This window comes from Salvelinus alpinus, chromosome 3 (assembly GCF_045679555.1).
Source record: "Salvelinus alpinus chromosome 3, SLU_Salpinus.1, whole genome shotgun sequence".
NCBI lineage: Eukaryota > Metazoa > Chordata > Actinopteri > Salmoniformes > Salmonidae > Salvelinus > Salvelinus alpinus.
The window spans coordinates 27,855,592-27,877,503 of record NC_092088.1 but is presented as its reverse complement, the minus strand read 5'-3'; the positions used below and the strand labels follow the sequence as shown (position 1 = coordinate 27,877,503).

The following is a 21,912-nucleotide window of genomic DNA, read 5'->3' as shown; positions in this document are numbered from 1 at the left end:
TAGTCTGTAATAGTTTGCAAGCCCTGCCACATAAGACGAGCGTCAGAGCCGGTGTAGTACGATTCAATCTTAGCCCTGTATTGGTGCTTTGCCCGTTAGGTGGTTTGTCGGAGGGCATAGCAGGATTTTTTATAAACTTCCGGGTTAGAGTCTCGCACCTTGAAAGTGGCAGCTCTACCCTTTAGCTCAGTGCGAATGTTGCCTGTAATCCATGGCTTCCGGTTGGGGTGTGTACGTACAGTCACTGTGGGGACGATGTTCTCGATGCAATTTTTGATAAAGCCAGTGACTTGTGGTGTACTCCTCAATGCAATCGGAAGAATCCCGGAACATATTCCAGTCTGTGCTAGCAAAACAGTCCTATAGCTTAGCATCTGCTTCATCTGACCACTTTTTTATAGACTGAGTCACTGGTGTTTCCTGCTTTAATTTTTGCTTGTAAGCAGGAATCAGGAGGATAGAATTGTGGTCAGATTTACCAAATGGAGGGTGAGGGAGAGCTTTGTACGCGTCTCTGTGTGTGGAGTACAGGTGATCTAGATTTTGTTTTACCTCTGGTTGCGCATTTAACATGTTGATAGAAATGAGGTAAAACTGTTTTAAGATTCCCTGCATTGAAGTCTCCAGCCACTAGGAGCGCCGCCTCTGGTTGAGCAGTTTCCTGTTTTCTTATTTCCTTATTACAGTTGACTGAGTGTGGTCTTAGTGCCAGCGTCCATCTGTGGTGGTAAATAAACAGCCATGAAAAGTATAGATAAACTCTCTTGGCAAATAGTGTGCTCTGCAGTTTATCATAAGATACTCTCTACTTACTATACTCTAAAATCTAGAGACTTCTTTAGATTTCGTGCTCAAGCTGTTTACAAATATGCACAGACCGCCCCCCCTCGTCTTACCGGAGTGTGCTGTTCTATGTAGCCAGTGCAGCGTATATCCTGCTAGCTGAATATTCATGTCATCATTCAGCCACGATTCCGTGAAACATAAGATGTTACAGTTTTTTATGTCACATTGGTAGGATATTCGTGATCGTACCTCATTTAATTTATTGTCCAATGACTGTAAATTGGCGAGTAATATTGACGGTAATGGCAGCTTTCCCTCTCGCCTTCTCCGGATTCTTATGAGGCACCCCACTCTGTGTCCTCTGTACCTGCGGCTCTTTCTCTTGCCAATAACGGGGATGTCGGCCTTGTCGGGTGTTCACATTATATCCTGTGCTTCCTGCTTGTTGAAGAAAAATGTTTTAGTCTAATCCTAGGTGAGTGATCGCTGTCCTGATATCCAGAAGCTTTTTTTTGCAGTAAAATACAGTGGCAGAAACACTATGTACAAAATAAGTTACAAATAACGCAATTTTATTTTGCACAATTGGTTAGGCACCCATAAAACTGCTGCCATTTCTTCCGCCGCCATTTTACACGGCTGATCGATACAGAATTAAACATCCAGTAGTTTGGTGGATTGAAGACGTTGCATTGCGTCAACCTGGTTGTGCGCCACATCATCAACTGCATAGTCGGCTTCTGATTGCCATATCGTGGTTAGCTGATATGTTTTCAGTTTATTTTATAAGATCTGTAGCCTAATAACCAGCTTTTACAAATCCTAAAGGGAGGACCAAACAACACAGCCTGGACAGCCGCTAGTGGTCGCTATTTACCTGTCGTTTGACGGGTCCATTATCATCTGGACGCACATTGTAGGCTACGTCGGCTAGCAGATTCATTCAGCCCTTGAGCCAGCAGGTACATTAAACATGTTCTATTCAGACTGCAATAGCATCAGTTTTATATTTCACCAACTTTGAAGGAGAGCAAAACCTTTTATTTTTTTAAATTATGCCGACAATCTTAATAAAACAGTTACCACCATCATGCTAGTGCTAGTGCCAGGAGGTTGCATATGGCGTTCAGCCAAACACTGCACATTGTACAAATGGGCCAGGGCATGACTCTTTGTTAAGGGTCACCTAATTGGCTGAACACTGTTAGCTACACCTAGCATAGAGGGGATTCTATTAATGGCTAAGACCTGGCCCGAGTCAAAGTGTTGGCGTTGATTGCATTAGTTTTGGAACTGGGCTGCCTCGTGAGCCCGGTGCTCTGTTCTGAAAACAAAAGTGACATAGGTTAAGCACGTGGAGTAATGAGTAGAATTTATGTTTTAACATGTGTAACGGATGTTAAATGGCTAGCTAGTTAGCGGTGGTGCGCGCTAATAGCCTTTCAAATCGGGGACGTCACTTGCTCTGAGACTTTGAAGTGGTGGTTCCCCTTGCTCTGCAAGGGCCGTGGCTTTTGTGGAGCGATGGGTAACGATGCTTCGTGGGTGACTGTTGTTGATGTGTGCAGAGGGTCCCTGGTCACTTGCTCTGAGACCTTGAAGTAGTGGTTCCCCTTGCTCTGCAAGGGCCGCGGCTTTTGTGGAGCGATGGGTAACGATGCTTCGTAGGTGACTGTTGTTGATGTGTGCAGAGGGTCCCTGGTTCGCGCCCGGGTCGGGGCGAGGGAACGGACTAAAGTTAAACTGTTACACATGCAAAAGTGATTGCTTTGATAAAAACACTTTATTTACCTTCCAAATGAAAACTAGTTTGAACATTCTTAAACATTTGCTGAACAAAACTATAAACGTAAAGTGTTAGTCCCATGTTTCATCAGCAGAAATAAAAGATCCCATTAATTTCCAATATGCACAAAAAGTTTCTCTCAAATGTTGTGCACAAATTTGATTACATCCCTGTTAGTGTGCATCTCTCCTTTGCCAAGATAATCCATCCACCTAACATGTAATTGCAATTCATCTGATCACTCTTCATAACATTCTGGAGTACAGTGATCCCTCGCCACTTCGCGGTTCACTTATCGCGGATTCGCTATTTCGCGGATTTTCATAATGCATTTTTTTTTTTTTTTTTGTGCATTGTGCTCTGCATTCTGATTCGCTAAAAACTCACTCCCGCTTCTTGTATCAAAACATGCTACGAATTGTGCTATCATTTTGTCGTCTCGTGCAGTTATGTGTACGTACATAAAACAGCTTGGCAAATTTACATTAAGTTGGCCAGGAAGGAAGGAAGGACTAACGCTTGGTCGCTTAGCAACCATGGTGCGAATGGCCACTGAACTTAAGCGAGTAGCTGAGGAATGGGACCCTTTGATGAGCCGTTCATTACAGTTCTCCAACGTAATCGATGGTGGCATGTCGGTGTACAAGGATCTTTTTGCAAAGAAGAAAAAAGAGCGACAACAGCTGCCTATCACTATGTTCTTCTCCCGAACAAACACACCTGCACCGCGGGCTTCAGAAGAAGAGAACACTGCAGAGCGCAGTCAGGATGCAGCGGCCCAGTCTGAAGAGCAGTGAAACGGCCTACACGTGAGTCACTGTATTTGTATACATGTAATAGTTGCTAATTGTAAAAAAAAAAAAAGTTTTCTATTTCGCGGATTTCACTTATCGCGGGTCATTTTCGGAACGTAACCCCCGCGATAAACGAGGGATTACTGTATATGCAAATTGCCATCATACAAACTGAGGCAGCAGATTTTGTGAAAATGTATATTTGTGTCATTCAAAACTTTTGGCCACGACTGTATTTCAAGGCCTACCTTCAAACTCAGTGCCTCTTTGCTTGACATCATGGGAAAATCAAAAGAAATCAGCCAAGACCTCAGAAAAAAAATTGTAGACCTCCACAATTCTGGTTCATCCTTGGGAGCAATTTCCAAACGCCTGAAGGTACCACGTTCATCTGTACAAACAATAGTACGCAAGTATAAACACCATGGGACCACGTAGCCGTCATACCGCTCAGGAAGGAGACGTGTTCTGTCTCCTAGAGATAAACGTACTTTGGTGCGAAAAGTTCAAATCAATACCAGAACAACAGCAAATTACCATGTGAAGATGTTGGACGAAACGGGTACAAAAGTATCTATATTCACAGTAAAACGAGTCCTATACCGACATAACCTGAAAGGCTGCTCAGCAAGGAAGCCACTGCTCCAAAACTGCCATAAAAAAGCCAGACTACGGTTTACAACTGCACATGGGGACAAAGATTGTACTTTTTGGAGAAATGTCCTCTGGTCTGATGAAACACAAATAGAACTGTTGGCCATAATGACCATCGTTATGTTTGGAGGAAAAAGGGGGAGGCTTGCAAGCCGAACACCACCATCCCAACCGTGAAGCACGGGGGTGGCAGCATCATGTTGTGGGGGTGCTTTGCTGCAGGAGGGACTGGTGCACTTCACAAACTAGATGGCATCATGAGGAAAGGAAAAGTATGCAGATATATTGAAGCAACATCTCAAGACATCAGTCAGGAAGTTAAAGCTTGGTCGCAAATGGGTCTTCCAAATGGACAATGACTCCAAGCATACTTCCAAAGTTGTGGCAAAATGGCTTAAGGACAACAAAGTCAAGGTATTGGAGTGGCCATCACAAAGCCCTGACCTCAATCCCATAGAAAATGTGTTGGCAGAACTGAAAAAGCGTGTGCGAGCAAGGAGGCCTACAAACCTGACTCAGTTACACCAGCTCTGTCAGGAGGAATGGGCCAAAATTCACCCAACTTATTGTGGGAAGCTTGTGGAAGGCTACCCGAAATGTTTGACCCAAGTTAAACAATTTAAAGGCAATGCTAGCAAATACTAATTGAGTGTATGTAAACTTCTGACCCACTGGGAATGTGATGAAAGAAATAAAAGCTGAAAATAATCACTCTACTATTATTCTGACATTTCACATTCTTAAAATAAAGTGGTGATCCTAACTGACCTAAAAAAGGGATTTTTTTACAAGGATTAAATGCTAGGAATTGTGAAAAACTGAGTTTAAATGTATTTGGCTAAGGTGTATGTAAACTTCTGACTGCAACTGTATGTATTGTAACCCTAGGTGTAAAATAGTAAATCATGGCTACTTCTCAGAAAGTTTTAAACTGTCAAGAGGAGTAAAACAAAGTTGTCCACTATCGGTATATCTATTTATTATTACAACCAAATTACGTATTGGATCACAAAAAAACTTCTACATTTCCGTGTAGTTTACCAATAAAATATTCTGACGGTGAAGTGGACATAGGCCTACTCAGTATTCATATCCCGAAAGAAAATTCTCATTACAATACATTTGAATAGAAAGTTGGCAAAAATAGATAAGCTCTTGCTACCGTGGAAAGGAAAATACCAGTCTATTTGGGGAGAAAAAAAACTAGAGAACTCTTTAGTCATAATACCAGTTTACCTATTTGCTTATGGCCTTGCCTACACCTAGTGACTTGTTTTTTACAGTACCAGGCAACATTTTGGACACACCTACTCATTCAAGGGATTTTCTTTATTTTTACTATTTTCTAAATTGTAGAATAATAGTGTTAAACAAATCCAAATCCATTTTATATTCTTCAAAGGAGCCCCCCTTTGCCTTGACAGCTTTTCACACTCCTGGCATTCTCTCAATCAGCTTCACCTGCAATGCTTTTCCCACATTCTTTAAGGAGTTCCGACATGCTGAGCACTTGTTGGCTGCTTTTCCTTCACTCTGCGGTCCAACTCATTCCAAACCATCTCAATTGGTTTGAGGTCAGGTGATTGTGGAGGCCAGGTCATCTGACAACTGATTGGCTCAAACGCATTAAGAAATTCCACAAATTAACTTCTAACAATGCATAGCTGTTAATTGAATTCATTCCAGATGAGTACCTCATGAAGCTGGTTGAGAGAATGCCAAGAGTATGCAAAGCTGTCATCAAGGCAAAGGGTGGCTACTATGAAGAATCTCAAATATATTTTGATTTGTTAAACACTTTTTTGGTTACCACATGTTTCTATATGCGTTATGTCATAGTTTGGATGTCTTCACTATTATTCTACAATGTAGAAAACAGTAAAAATAAAGAAAACCCCTAAAAATTAGTAGGGGTGGCCAAACTTTTGACTGGTACTATATATATTTACAAAAAATATATAAGGGGGATTGGAAATAATGCAGACAATTGCGCTGATCGAAGCCACAATCTGCAATATTAAAGCTGTTCTACATACTAAAAATAAATAAAAAGTTGAGGGAGCATGCAATTGGCAGGCTGACTGCAGGAACATCCACCAGAGCTGTTGCCAGAAAATTGAATGTTAATTTATTTACATTAAGCCGCCTCCAACGTCATTTTAGAGAATTTGGTAGTACGTACAACCGGCCTCAACCGCAGACCACGTGAAACCACACCAGCCCAGGCCCTCCACATCCGGCTTCTTCGCCTGCGGGATCATCTGAGACCAGCCACCCGAGCTCTGACTGGGAGAAATCGATTTGAACAGTCATCAAACTTGGAATTCCAACTCGGGAACTCTGGCCTCTTTCTAGAATTCCAACTTTCCGACTTGAAGATCACTGATGTCATGATTTAACCTCGTATATATTTCAGAGTATCCCAGTTTTTTTTTTTTATGTGGCGACTGTGTAGGTGTAGACACATGGTGTTCGGAATTCCATGATCAGAACTCTGTAATCAGAACACTAAAACTGCATGAGGTGTCAAGTCAACAGCCTGATAAAGGTCCTAGATGGCAGGGAGCTCAGCCCCAGTGACGTACTTAGCTGTCCGCACAACCCTTTGTAGCGCCAGGCGATCGAGGGGGGTGCTATTGCCATACCAAGCAGTGATGCAGCCAGTCAGTATGTCATTTAGCAGACGCTCGAATCTCTACCAACTGAACTACAGTCAGAGGACTAAATTAAAGCATAAACGCTTCAAATGAGTTTGCAACTAAAGTTTATTGTCAATATAACTTATGACATTGCATATGTTTTGTGATTGCAATGGAATGTGTCCTGACCCTCTGATGACAAATGCAGGTTATACAACAAAAAGTTAACATAATTTGCAGGAGATTCTTGTTCCCTATAGTCATGTTTTTTTTGCTTGTCATTATCAACATATATAGAATAAAATTCACACACAACGAGCTATCTAGTAAAACACATTCAAACATGAAGAGATTTCTGGATATAAACAATTCAGGTAGTTTCAGTGTAAAAATAACCATCCAATTAACCAAAATCACTGTATTAAAAACAAAACATTGAAGATGGCAAAAATTTCCATGCTGTTTTTAAACAAAGGATTAAACCATATGAGAATATTGTGCCTCTAGTATTCCTAAGAAAAATGTGAGCCTCCTCAAGGTTTCCCCATCGGCAGCATTTTGACAGCTAAGTATTTCGCTAGTGTTTGACAATGTAGAGAGAGACTTCTACCACACGGAGACCATGACTTTTATCATTTGTGTATTTTCTGATGTGATTTTAGGGAAGATGCCGTTGTGAAACTTCTCCCACAGTCTGAGCAATAGTATGGTTTCATTCCAGTGTGTCTCCTCTGATGATTTTTCAAATCTGTTGAAAAAGCAAAGCTTCTCTCACACTGAGCGCACTGATATGGTTTCTCTCCGGTGTGAATTCTCTGATGCTGTGTTAAGTTTCCGAATGAAGAGAAGGCTTTGCCACAGTCAGAACAGCCGTAAGGTTTGTTGTCTAGCCTGTGCACTCGCTGATGTGCCGTTAAAGAGTCTGCCCTAGCAAAACCCTTCCCACATTCAGTGCATAAGTGAGGCTTCTCCCCTTTATGAATTTGCTGATGTGTTTTAAGGTGATGTGATCTGGAAAAACCTGTCCCACAATCAGGGCACTTGTATGGTTTCTCTCCGGTGTGCACCCGCTGGTGTTTTTGCATGTTGCCAAAATGTGAGAACCCCTTTCCGCATTCAGGACAGTTGAAAGGCTTCTTTCCTGCATGCACAGCGCTCTCATGCGATTTGAGGTTTCCCAATTGAGAGAACCGCTTTCCGCACTGAGAGCAGGGATAGAGTTTCTCTTTGGTGGGACGCTGCACCCTCTCTGAAGTGTGAACTCTCTTGTGTATGGTTAAGATGTCTGACCTAGCAAATCCCTTTCCGCACAGAGAGCAGTTATACGGTCTGTCTGATTTGGGCAGCTCTCTGTCTGATTCCCCTGACTCCGAGGAAGTCTTCCCACTGTCGGAGTGTGAGTTTGGGCTCCCTCCTGGCCCTGACAAAAACAAACAAGATCTTGAGTTAGACATCTAGAGCTTAGTAAATCTCCACATTATAAATTGTCATGTGACCAATCCAAATCAGGGCTCTAGACTCCTTATTCCTAGGTTTAAGTTAGTGTAGGGGACTGATTTAGACCTGGGACAACAGGTGGGAACAATTAATTATCTGGTAGAACAGAAAACCAGCATTACTCTGGACCTTACAGGGTAAAAGGCGCTGCATGGTCAATACAACTTCTGCATTGGCCGTGCAGTATTCCCGCCCCCACCTACCATCAATATATGGTAGGTGGGGGCGGTGGCCATTTTACTCACCCTAGCAGAGCTGGTTAGGCTGTTTTCATGTTATCTAGAGCATTGGTAACTAACTGTGCTGCTGGCAACAATGAATTACACTTTGTTGCTGACGTTTACTGACACCGGACATATTCAACTATTCAATGGGTGTTGAACATTCAAAAATTAATCAGTTATTCTGCGCTCTGGCACACTAAGACGGGCTTCTTTTGTTAAGAAATGCAGCTAGATAGCTAACTAGGTAAACAATGAATCCAATGCATAACGTAACGTTAGTTAGCGAGCCAGCCAGCTAACGTTAGCTAGCTAGCTAACAGTACACTAACTTGAAATGAAAATACTTTGTCAAAATTAGAGTGGAGTCTTTTGTTAAGACACGTAGCTAGCTAGCTAAACAATGGACCATAATCACAACTCATTACATTACTACCCTGCATGAATCTGCAGGTAGCTAACCAACCAGGTTCTATGGCTATAACTAGTCAAGCAAATGTGTCTGAGATAAGAAGAATAAGATCATACACATAACGTTAGCTAGCAACCCAGCCAGCTAACGTTAGTTAGCTAACAGTACACTTGAAATGAAACCACTTTATGTCAAAATTAGAAACGTGTAATATCTGAAAATGTAGCTAGCTAGACTATCTTATCAGTATACATGGTTGGACGCATCTCCTGTCTGATGCCATACATGGTTGCTCTTAGTTTGACAATGTATCCAGACTGGTATTATCTCCATCTCCTTAGCCATCATTCTCCAGCTAAAGTTAACTGGCTAACAGTAAACTTTAACTTGACATTAGATTTATGCAGTTTTACGAGATACATTTTCAAAAAGCAGTGTTCGACACGATTACCTAGACATACTGACCAGCTCCAATAAACAGATACGTGCTATATGGCAGACCAATCCAAACTCATCTCTCGGCATGTCCAGCTCACTCATTATCTCAGCCAATCATGGCTAGCAGGAAGGTTGCTCACTTTTTCTGTGGCTAAACCAACTAAGCTTGTAATTTAACGATTTTATTTGTATTTACAGATGGCATACAAGTTTGATATTAAGGCACATGAAAGTTCACATGTTCGAGAATGCATTTCGTATACATTTTAAGTTCAAACGGCTCTCCTGTGAAGTCGTGACTTGCGACATATGCCTAGTTTCCTGAATCGGGTCACGAATCTTAAAGGCAAGTTATGCTTGAATGGGAGAGACTAAGGCAGGGGTCTCAAACTCATTCCATGGAGGGCCTAGAGTCTGCAGGTTCTTAGATTTTTATTTTCAATTAAGCCCTAGACCACCAGGTGTGGGGAGTTCCTTACTGATTAGTGACATTAATTAATCAAATATTTTGTTAATGATTTAGCCTTGTTCTGTTCAATGTTCTCTACCTATATAGTACTCTTAAGACCCCTAATTCATGTTAAGTTCAAAAGAATACAAGATATAAGTTGCTGACACCATTCAAACCAATGAAGGTTCGGAAATTTAGAGCCAATTATCTCAGAATCATCTTTTTGCAGATTGAACCTTGTACTGTAGCTCTCGAATTCCCTTCTCGGAGGACATGTACACTTCAACGGGAGGGAAAGAAGATAGTGCAGGCGTAGGCAACCCTGGTCCTGGAGTGCTGCAGGCACTTCATGTTTTTGATTTAACTGACCTGGAAGACCAGGTGTGTTCATTTTAGCTCAGTTGGTCAGGGCTGCGTTCAGTACATAAAAACGTAATAGAATGTTCAACTGAACAGAAGCCATGCTGTACTGAACGACCAGTTGAAAAACAGGGAAGGGCTGGGTTGCGAGTTCAAAATGCACCCCTGCCCTTTAAATACGTCACTCGTTGTTTCAAGCCACAACCACTGAACGGAGCAAACGTTTCTCAAAGTCTGTTCAAGAACGTTTTGGGAAAACGTGTCGTTCAGTAGAAAACGTTCCGCAACGTAGCAAACATTCAAGCGAACTGAACGCACCCCTGGTCAGGGCCTAGTTGGAACAAAATCCAGCAGTACCTGTGGCATTCCAGGAACAGGATTGCCTACCCCTGCAATAGTGTGTGTGTGTCACTTTCAGCGGGTGGTCCACTTATTATGTCAATATTCACGGATTTGTTTTCTCTATGTAATCAAAATGCAATTAACCAGTCCCATAATTCATCTTCCACATCAGAATAAACTAAAGTAAATTAGGAAAAAAGGTAGAGGATTTTTTTGTACCACAACACTTATCCAGTAATACTCCCCAGCCACCACTCTTACTTTGATAACTGAAATCGCCATGGTCTTCTTCTTTGACTTTCAACTCCGTCGGTTGGTATTTATTCACCGATGTCCTGCCATGAGGCTGTGTAGATAAATGTATAGATTAATGAGCATGAACGCATTTTATTTTAAAAAGCACGAGTAGCCTTTATCGCGCTCAAAATCCTACAAGCGCTTCACGTGAAGTGTGTCTCCTGCCTCAAAGTTGTAGCAGACATTAACCAAAGCAAAGGGGCAATGGTGAAACAGGCATGCCAAACTTACCTCTTCTTCCATCGCGTCCCGTAAAATCTAGTAAAAAAAATGAAGCCTATGTAAGAGGATATTATTTTGAGCAAACTTTGTGTTAAAGTAAAGTCTGTAGGCTAGTCTGTGTCCGGTAAAGCGTCGACTAACGATGTAAGCGCTCCCATGGGGCAGTAGTCAGTTTGTTGTTGTGATTCTAGATGGCCGGGACGTCACGCTCCAGGAAATCGATGAATCCGGGAGAAAGAGAGCGCGCTTGTTTGAAAAAGGAAAGCTTCGTGGTAGCTCCCGATAGCTCCCGAGTGGAGCAGCGGTCTAAGGCACTGCATCTCAGTGCGAGGGTCAAGGGGGGAGGGATCCTGAGAGGAGTGGTGTGAGTAGTAGATCTGTACCAGTACAGAGGGATAAACCAACAAGTGATATGTTTCAGTAAGATTGATTTTTTGGCATTTAGTTGCAGAAAATAGAGGTTGCAGAAAGGTATTTGAGTGTGCAAGACTTGACATCAGAAGAGTTACAGGGTGTTTTAAGTGGTGGTGTCCCATCCTTTCAGGCTGTTGGCCTGAAGTAGGACTAAATAGATTTAAATAGTGGAGTATAGTATTTATTATTTTTTGTGTGTGTAGTGTTTTTTTATTTTTTTAATTAAGCAAAGTACAAGGGAGTTATACTTCAGTCTAGTAGGTGGCGGTAATGCAACATTTATTGGATGCCAACCGCCGTTAAACCTAATCGAAGAAGAAGAATTCTAGATGGCCAGATTGTTAGCAAGAATGACAAGAAACTGCCATGTGGGGAATGTTAGTGGCTCATTTAATCTTGTTCTTGATAACATGTCTTGAGGTGTTTTGACTGATTTCATGTCAATGCTATATGGTTTAAAATGGCTAGTTAGCTAACCAATAACTGTAATGATGTATTTGAGACAAGTGCCCATTGTGCAAATGTATTTGTTTACAATAAACATTGGGGATATTTTGCCCCATAGTTGTGCACCAGTAGGTGTTGTTGCTAAACAACCATCCCCTCTGTTCACCTAGCTAGAACATTTTGGTTTCTAACCTTTGCATTTTAAGACAATGGGCACAGAGGTGTAAATTGCTATTGGGTAGATGGAGCATGGCCATGAAATGCCAGAGAGACCACCTGATACGGTTCCTGTCTTTGTGAATTGGTGCATTAACACAAAGCGTTGACCAAAGATATAGAACCTTGTTGATACTTGAAAATACAGAGGGTTTCACTCTGTGTTGTGTTGTAGGCCTATTCGATTTGAATCAAACCTGTAGTTTCTAATTGAAGACCAGAAAGTAAATTTCTTTACCATGTTGTCTTGAAGTAGCCTTCTTAACCCCTTGGAGTACCACAATATGAGTCATAATACCCATAAAACCCATTGGTCAAACAGGGAAATGGTTCCAATCGTTTATCCACCATTCATTTTTCCCATTTGAGGATTTTAGAAACACTTAAAGTAAGGTCTCTGTTTTGTTTAGGCTTGCCCTGGCATGATGTTTTGATAACCGGGTAAATCTCTAGGACAAGGTGACTTTTATTAATATATTAGTCTGTATTTACTCCCCCCAAAAATGAAATGCTAATTAGCTGCAAAAATGGCTGCCATAAAGAACTACAAATGCCATGATCTGGACGAGACTGCCGAATCAAGGCAAATGTAAGAAACTGGATTAACTATGAATAAACTGACCAAAAAAATGTAATGGACAATTCTGTGAACTGTCTTGTGCACATTATAAATTAACGGTACCCGTTAGCAAAGGTGTCAGCTAGAGATAACGTGCAGGAGCTTGCAGGGATTTGACGTCTACTTTGATGCGAATTAGGATTTTTGAAACAGAGGAAATAGAGCCAAATATATTGATAAGTCACCTTGTCCGAGAGAGATTTACATGGTTATCAAAACGTCACGCAAGGGTAAGCCTACACAAAACATAGCCCTTATGTCTTTCTAAAAGCCTTAGTGTTTCTAAAATCCCTTTGGGAAAAATGAACTGGAAACATTTCCCTGTTTGACCGCTAGGTTTTATGGGTATTATGACACCTCCACTGTGGGGCTCTATTGCAAACATAATGGATGCTTTGGAGTGGATTATTTAACGCAGGCTTCTTTCTTTTCACCTTTTCATACAGGCCAGTAAATGTGGAGTGAATGCAATGTTGTTGACCCTGTATTTTCACGTATTGTGGTGGCAGCATCCTGTTATTGGTATGCTTGTCACAGGTAGGAATTGGGGAGTTTGTCAGGATCAAAATAAATATCAAAAGGAGCAAAGCCCAGGTAAAACATTAGGTCTTCTGAAAACCTAACCCTGGGATAAAGTAAACATTTTCAGTGGGGCAATTACACAAATGTTTTTTTATGTAACTAGGCAAGTCAGTTAAGAACAAATTCTTATTTACAATGACAGCCTACCCCGGACGACGCTGGGACAATTATGCACCGCCCTATGGGACTCCCAATCAGGGCCAGATGTGATACAGCCTGGAATAGAACCAGGGTCTGTAGTGACGCCTCTAGCACTGTGATGCAGTGCCTTAGACCGCTGCGCCACTCGGAAGCCCAAATGTTAATGCCAAAGACACACCAGAATGGCTTTCCAAGTTGACTGAGCCTGAATGGTCCAGTCTCAGTGACTTAAAGGCCCAAATGCAGCAGTTTTTATATCAACAGCAAATCATTTCTGGTTAACAATTAGTATACCTTACTGCAATAGATTTCCATGAAAAATGGGCAAAAATAGCTTTTTAGAAAAACTTCCTCAAGCAAGATTTTGCTAGGGCTTACTGAAAGTGGTCTGAGTGGGGAAGGGAAAACTGAAAACTAGCTGTTATTGGCAGAGAGGTTTGGAACTCTTTGATATAGGTCTATTAACCAATTTACTGCATGGTGATGTCACCACGGAAAGCTGAAACTCCCGCCCATGTAAACCTGCTGATTTACAAGATTCTGTGTAGATTGTATTTTCAACGAGCAACTATCAGGAAATAACACTGATGTCACACTTTTGCAGTGCTAGTTTTATCAGCTGTTGTACAAAATTATATAAAACACAGGCAAAGCTGAATTTTGACCAACCTGGGCCTTTAGATCTGCTTGGAAATCAGTGATAAGGTTTGAATATTGCTGTCTATGAATGATTCCCAACCAAATGTACTGAGCTTGATCAATTTTGAAAAAACAAACAATGGGTATATGTTACTCCGAGTTATGCAAAGTTGGTAGAATCTTATTCACAGCTGTATTAGCTGCCAAAGGTGGTGCTTTCACCATTAAAGGCAGAGTGCACTCAAAAATGTTGATAATGCTCTTTATTGTAAAAGCTGTTTGAAAAGATTACTTGTAATTTCAGCCTGTCTTTGGCATGGAGTTTTCGCCTTCCATGGTGATATCACCATGCAGTAAATTAGTTAATAGACCAATAAGAAAGTTCCAAACCTCTGCCAATAACAGCTAATTACATTTTTTCCCCCTCCCCACTTAGACCACTCCAAGACAGTCCTAGCACAATTCTCGCTTAAGATATTGCCCTTTGATACGAAGTAATTTTTGACCATTAATAAAAAATAATTACAATAAGGTACTTAATTGAATTTGAGACAAAAAGGGCTGCATTGTACCTTTAAATCCAAGCTGTTAAAACACAGTGCCTTCAGAAAGTATTCACGCCCCTAGACTTTTTCCACATTTTGTTTTGTTACAGCCTAAATTGTAATTCATTAATTCGAGATTGTGTCACTGGCCTACACATAAATGTACAAATTAATTAAAAATGAAAAGCTGAAATGTCTTGAGTCAAGTATTCACCAATTTGTGGTAAGCCTAAATAAGTTCAGGAGCAAAAATGCTCTTAACAAGTCAGATAAATTGCATGGACTGACTGTGCAATGTGTTTAACGTGATCATCAATTCATCATCAATATACCCCACACATACAAATAATTGTAAGGTCCCTAAGTTGAGCAGTGAATTTCAACCACAGATTCAACCACAAAGACCAGGGAGGTTTTCAAATGCCTCTTAAAGAAGGGCACCCATTGGTAGATGGGTAAAAATAAAACAGACATTGAATATCCCTTTGAGCATGGTGAAGTTATTAATTACACTTTGGATGGTGTATCAATACACCCAGTCACTACAACGATACAGGCATCCTGTCTAACGGAGTTGCCGGAGAGGAAGCAAACTGCTCAGGGATTTCACCATGAGGCCAATGGCGATGTTAAAACAGTTAGAGTTTAATTGCTGTGATAGGAGAACTGAGGGTGGATCAACAGCATTGTAGTTTCCTGGGTTGGGGTCAATTCCACAAATTAAATTCTAATTCAATTCTCTCCCTGTAAATACCATTTAAATTCCAGGTCAGTCTTTTGTATTAGAGAATTAAATTCCTCTGAAATTGAATTCCAAGATTTCAGTTCCCAATTCAATATTATCACCAACAATTCCACATATTCAATTCCCTCAGGCTTTCAGGCTGACCAATGCACTGTTCAGACAGCCAAGCGATACTGGAAATAGGAATACAGGTTGAAATGATTAAAAACAAATCCTATAGTAAATTGTGTTCCATTAACTGGGAAATGTAAAAATATTTAATTTAAATTCAAAAGTTTCAATGTTTTTCCAATTCAATCACAATTTAAAAAGTCCAAACAGTTTAATTCCAATTCAATTCTAAATTCCATAACTTTGAGGTTAAAATAATTATTACTACTACTACTACTAATAATAATACCTACCTACCTACCTACCTACCTAGTGCCTTCGGAAAGTATTCAGACCCCTTGACTTTTCCCACTTTGTTACGTTACAGCCATATTCTAAAATATATTATTTTGTTAAATCCTCAGCAATCTACATACAATACCCCATAATGACAAAGTGAAATCATACCGTATTTACATAAGTATACAGACCCTTTGCTATGAAACTCGAAATTGAGCTCAGGTGCATCCTGTTTCCATTGATCATCCTTGATGTTACTACAACTTGGAGTCCACCTGTGGTAAATTCAATTCATTGGACATGATTTGGAAAGGCACACCCCCGTCTATATAAAGGTCCCACAGTTGACAGTGCATGTCAGAGCAAAAACCAAGCCATGAGGTCGAAGGAATTGTATGTAGAGCTCTGAGAGAGGATTGTGTCGAGGCACAGATATGGGGAAGGGTGACAAAAAAATGATTTAGCATAGAAGGTCCCCAAGAACTCCGTGGCCTCCATCATTCTTAAATGGAAGAAGTTTGGAACCACCAAGACTCTTGCTAGAGCTGGCCGCATGGCCAAAGTGAGCAATCGGGAAGAAGGGCCTTGGTCAGGGAGTTGACCAAGAACCTTATGGTCACACTGACAGAGCTCCTCTGTGGAGATGGGAAAACCTTCCAGAAGGATGCCCATCTCTGCAGCACTCTACCAATCAGGCCTTTATGTTAGAGTGGCCAGACGGAAGCCACTCCTCAGTAAAAAGGCACATGACAACCCACTTGGAGTTTGCCAAAAGGCACCCAAAGACTCTCAGACCATGAGAAACAAGATTCTCTGGTCTGATGAAATCAAAATTGAACTCTTTGGCCTGAATGGCAAGCGTCACGTCTGGAGGAAACTTGGCACCATCCCTACGGTGAAGCATGGTGGTTGCAGCATCATGCCGTGGGGATGTTTTTAAGCGGCAGGGACTGGGAGACTGGTCAGGAGAGGGAAAAATGAACAGAAAGATCCTTGCGGAAAACCTGCTCCAGAGCACTCAGGAACTCAGACTGGGGCAAAGGTTCACCTTCCGAACAGGACTACAAACCTAGGCACACAGCCAAGACAATGCAGGAGTGGCTTCAGGACAAGTCTCTGAATGTCCTTTAGTGGCCCAGCCAGAGCCCGGACTTGAACCCAATCGACCATCTCTGGAGAGACCTGAAAATCGCCGTGCAGCAATGCTCCCCATTCAACCTGACAGAGCTAGAGAGGATCTGCAGAGAAGAATGGGAGAAACTCCCCAAATACAGGTGTGCCACGCTTGTAGCGTCATACCCAAGAAGACTCAATGCTGTAATCGTGGCCAAAGGTGCTTCAACAAAGTACTGAGTAAACTGTCTGAATACTTTTTTTGTAATACATTTGCAAACATTTCTTAACCTCTTTTTGCTTTGTCATTATGGGTTATTGTGTGTAGATTATCCTCAATTAATTATATATTTTTAGAATAAGGCTGTAACGAAACAAAATGCGGAAAAAGTCAAGGGGTCTGAATACTTTCCAAATGAACTGTACACATAATTCATGTGTACATTACTCATTATGACAACCTGAACCTCCTTGTCATCCGAGTGAGGATAAGTACAATGTAATTACTTGGTGTTACACTTCATTTAACTAGCTAAACCCTGTGCATCTTGAGGTGTACTTACTTGTAATTATTGTGTACCTACAATGCACATTACCCATTCTGACTAATTGTCAGCTTCTGAAAACACCATCCAAGTGAGAAAATAACCACAGTAATACACCACAGAGTACATATCTGCATAAGTACAATGTTGTCGCCAGTTGTTACACAGGATTTAGCTATTTAAAGTGAAGTGTAACTTTAGATTTACGTATGACCATAGCCGCGGGAAGATTTTTGCATGCACTACAGACGCTATATCAGTCTGCTATCAGAGGAAGAGTAAAGGCTCAGTGCACAACTTGTGAGAAAATATTTTCTAATAAAATGTAAAGATGTTTTTTCAGGAGTGCAGCAGCACCCTCAGCACCCCTACTTCCCGTGGCTATGCCTATGAGCAATTACTATATAATGACATATTACTCATTACCAAGTGAAGATACCTACAGCCAAAATATGAGTTTCTACTTTGGTCAACTTTATAGCAACATGTAAAAAATAACTTACATTTCTTACAAAATAAGGATTTTTATTGTTAGATTAAACAAAGATTTAAGCCTACTCAATAACATAATACAAACTTTTACTGGTGACTCAAATCTGTAGCCTTTAGTATGGGGAGTAGCGTAGATCGCTAACTAATGTAGAAAAATGGGATTGTCTTTTTCTTCCCTTTAACATTACAAGTAACAATGGAAATCGACAACTCTGTCTCTTCTCGGACTTCATTTGATTCTTTCTTGTAAGCATTTTCCCATCCTGGAGTCTGAGACCTTGTGGGAATCTGTGGTAGAATGTATGACAATTTAGCATAGACACTCTACATTACCCCAACTTATCATCATCATGATTTCTATAGTTTGGCATATACTGTGCCTTCAGAAAGTATTCATACCCTTTGATTTCTTCCACATTTTGTTAAAGTCTGAATTCAAAATATATAAAAAAAATAATTCACGCATCTACACACAATACCCCATAATGAGAAGGTGAAAATGTATTTAGAAATTGCTAATTTATTGAAAATGAAATACAGAAATATTTCATTTACATAAGTATTCACACCTCTGAGTCAATCTTTGGCAGTGATTACAGCTGTGAGGCTTTCTTGGTAAGTCTCTAAGCGCTTTCCACACCTGGATTGTGCAACATTTATTTGCTCATTACTCTTCAAAATTCTTCAAGCTCTGTCAAATTGGTTGTTGATTATTGCTAGACAATCATTTTCAGGTCTTGCCATAGATTTAAGTACTGTAGTTAAGTCAAATCTGTAACTCGGCGACTGTCGGCCAACGGTCTTCTTGGTAAGCAACTCCAGTGTAGATTTGGCCTTGTGTTTTAGGTTATTGTCCTGCTGAACAGTGAATGAATTTCCCAGTGTCTGGTGGAAAGCAGACAACCAGGTTTCCTCTAGGATTTTGCCTGTGCTTAGCTCCATTCCGTCTTTTTTTTCCATCCTGAAAAACCTCTGTCCTTAAAAATTACAAGCACACCCATAACATGATGCAGCCACTACTATGCTTGCAAATATGGAGAGTGGTACTCAGTAATGTTGGATTGGATTTGCCCCAAACATAAACCTTTGTTTTCAGGACAAAAAGTTAATTGCAAAGCCAAATGTTTTGCAGTATTACTTTATTGCCTTGTTGCAAACATGATGCATGTTTTGTAATATTTGTATTCTGTACAGGCTTCCTTCTTTTCACTCTGTCAATTGGGTTAGTATTGTGGAGTAACTACAATGTTGTTGATCCATCCTCAGTTTTCTCCTATCACAGCCATTAAACTCTGTAACTGTTTTAAAGTCACCATTGGCTTCATGATGAAATCCATGAGTGTTTTCCTTCCTCTCTGGCAACAGAGTTAGGAAGTACGCCTGTATATTTGTAGTGACTGGGTGTATTGTGTCGTGACTAACATTAATCTAAAGACAGTTAATTAGATAACACTCTTTAATTGTTACCTGATTTTAAATTAATCATAACAATTAACTCATGATCTGGGGCACCACGAGAGCGGATCTCGAGTTACCATCCCCCGAATTAAACTCAAAAAGGTATTTACCTATCACGTCTATAAACAGTCAACTTGATAATCATAACATCGTATCATCATTGTGAAGTCGTAAACTCCTTGCATCTGAAAAAAATGGAGCCTTATGTTTCAGTACTACACAAATTGGTAAAATGTTTTATTTACTAGCTAATTAGAATGGGAACATAGGATAAACACACAGTGTAGACCAGTTGACTGGAGAATTAATGCACTGAAAACAGGTCCCTAGCTGAATGACAACATGGATGCTTGTTAAAGAAGAGAGAGAGGGACAGACACACTGAACATTGCCACATTCAGAAATGACTCTCACATACAGTAATCATATACTTTGCACACTAACCTCCGCCTGCTTTGAACAAGAAATCATGAATGTATTGACGTGAAATGCCGGGGATCTCTCGTGAACGTGGCAGCCTTGGAAAGGGGGTTGGGCCCTTTCGCGGCACGCTTGTAAGGCTCAGCTTGTATGAAATGGTTCCAACAACTTCTCCTGTTGTTCTTCTTCGTAGTTGTCCGGTATCCAGTAATTTGTCGTGCAGTCCTGAATAGAACTACAGGCTGATTTTCCTTCCATTCGCTCTTGAAGATGCTTCTTTGAAGATGGGCTAGCCAGCCGTATTGATGGTTCCCCAGTGGGGTAATGAGAGTAACATACTACGATGGTTTGAGCAGAGTAACAGGATGGTCCTACTTAAATTCGCTTTCGAATATACTTTACTTACAACAGCTAATCAGCTGTACCAGTGATTGTCCGAGAGGAGTTTATAGTATCCACCTTGTGTTGAGATTCAATGTTCAAACCATTTCAAACTCGCAGCCACAGGTTCACACTTTTCTGGTCTACTGTGTTAATTCGTAACCCATCGTTTATACCTTTTGCTCGAAAGGGGCGATTCCGGCAGGCTGGCACGCTCCCTGACCTCACTTCGGGGCGGTGATTACTCACTGTGCAAAGTTATGGGGGGGGGAATTCTCTTAACTTCTCAAATCAAATCCCTCTTAACAAAAACACACAACTTTTCATATTACATGCACAACCCATTGCATGGAAACTTAATCTATGTAGTGGGTGTACTTTCCAAGTTACAGTATTTCCTTTCTAACATTAATGACATCATTAGTGTTCTATAGATCGCCTCTGACCATTCCACACGTTCTACGTTAGAAATATTGTTCCAGTATTCGCTTTTGAACGTGTTAGAGTTTCAGCGGGGAAAAAGGGTCTGTTGAGACAAAGCACATTCCTTTGTTGAATTTGGAGAGCACAGGCCTGGATCTTCTCCCTTGATTTACAACAGGACGTGAGTTGTTAATCCCCACTAGTTCTTTCCTTCCCCCTCTATGGCCGAGAGGGGGTCTGATTGAAGTTATTCATTGCAAACCTGATCTGACCTATTTGGATTCTCGTGGTCAGACATGACAATTGATACACCATCAAGTATGATTTATAACTTCACCGTGCTCAAAGGGATATTCAATGTCTGTTTTTTTTTATGTGACTTGTTAAGCACAAACTTACGTTCTCTCCTGTGTTGATGTTTCTGACATTGTTTCTTTTGCAACGATCTTTCATGTCTGGATTTTGAACACTGACCTTGTTCTCAACCTCCTTTTTTGAGCACTGTTGCATGACATCAGTGTCAACACATACGGGCACGTTCGAGGTCGTCGTTATTTAGAGCGTGTCGCGGGTAAATAAATTGCACCAATGCATCCCATCCAAAAGTGAGACTGTTCCTCAACATTGAAACCCTTGCAAGGTTACATAATGGAATAAGAGTTTGTGTTGACCATTAAGTGTATTTATAAACCATTTGTCACGTTCGTCGTAACATTGAAGAGAGGAGGACCAAGGCGCAGCGTGAAATGAATACATATTTAATAAACGAAGACCACTTGACAAACTATACAAAACAAAAAACGAACGTGAAGCTATATAACAAATAGTGCTGACACTAAACATTACACATAGACAATCACCCACAAACTACCTAATGAATATGGATGCCTAAATATGGTTCCCAATCAGAGACAACTATAGACAGCTGTCTCTAATTGAGAACCAATCTAGGCAACCATAGACATACATACACCTAGACTGAACACTGCCCCATAAACATACAAAAACCCCTAGACAATACAAAACACATACATCCCCCATGTCACACCCTGACCTAAGAAAACAAAGATAACTAAGGCCAGGGTGTGACACCATTATTCAGCCAAGCTTAATAGGCTTACAATTTGGCAAGCATGAATGACACAATTTCAACCATAACTGTTTATTAATGTAATAAAAAAAGGGGTTAAAATAATTGACCCATTGTCAAATGCACCATTAAATGATTCAACAAGTATGTTTTTTTTTATGTGAACCATTTGTTAACCCGTTTTTGCCATTGGGCCTGGGCATCAGACTCCAGATCTTTATTACCGAGTTGTGGCAATGAGGTGGTCAGTTTTCAATTGGCTAAACACTGATCACGTGGTTTGTGCAGGCTGAAATACAGTGCTTTGGGATGCTATTGGAAACTTGTCCACCAGCATGGTAACAGGCATTTGT

The 21,912-nt window shown here is 40.8% G+C and overlaps 1 long non-coding RNA gene across 1 annotated transcript; it reads right to left on the bottom strand.

Moving 5' to 3' along the window:
- Positions 1-6,767: 6,767 nt before the first annotated feature.
- LOC139570490 (uncharacterized) lies at positions 6,768-11,274 on the bottom strand. Its single transcript, XR_011674080.1, has 3 exons — positions 10,909-11,274; positions 10,642-10,726; positions 6,768-8,079 (listed from the first exon to the last, which is right to left on the bottom strand). It is a non-coding gene; the product is annotated as an uncharacterized lncRNA (long non-coding RNA).
- Positions 11,275-21,912: the final 10,638 nt, after the last annotated feature.